Source organism: Morone saxatilis, unplaced genomic scaffold (genome assembly GCF_004916995.1).
Source record: "Morone saxatilis isolate NCDOM2014 unplaced genomic scaffold, NCSU_SB_2.0 Contig20, whole genome shotgun sequence".
Taxonomy (NCBI): domain Eukaryota; kingdom Metazoa; phylum Chordata; class Actinopteri; family Moronidae; genus Morone; species Morone saxatilis.
Genome location: NW_023339763.1, coordinates 22,124,098 through 22,124,350, shown reverse-complemented (window position 1 = coordinate 22,124,350; position 253 = coordinate 22,124,098). Strand labels below are relative to the sequence as shown.

Genomic DNA, 253 nt, shown 5'->3' with positions numbered 1-253 from the left:
CACACTGGACCTTTAAGACATTAAGACCTCTCTTCTTCTGCTATGCCATGCTTCTGCCAGCTCTGGTTCATATAACAGAAATTAAATAATATGGTGTAAAACTGACCCATTCCTTTAATTACTTGGAATAATATGTAGACCGTCATAACAACCGGAGGTGATATAGTAATGTGTGAGACATAACAAGCAACATCACATTGAACTGCCAGAATATCTAACTCAGTTTGTTGTGATTTTGTTAAATTAAAAAAAA

General features: G+C 34.8%; 1 protein-coding gene across 4 annotated transcripts in view; it reads right to left on the bottom strand.

The window, feature by feature from the left end:
• usp25 (ubiquitin specific peptidase 25) overlaps nucleotides 1-253 on the bottom strand; it is a 31,053-nt gene that overhangs the window by 21,875 nt on the left and 8,925 nt on the right. The window lies entirely within an intron of this gene.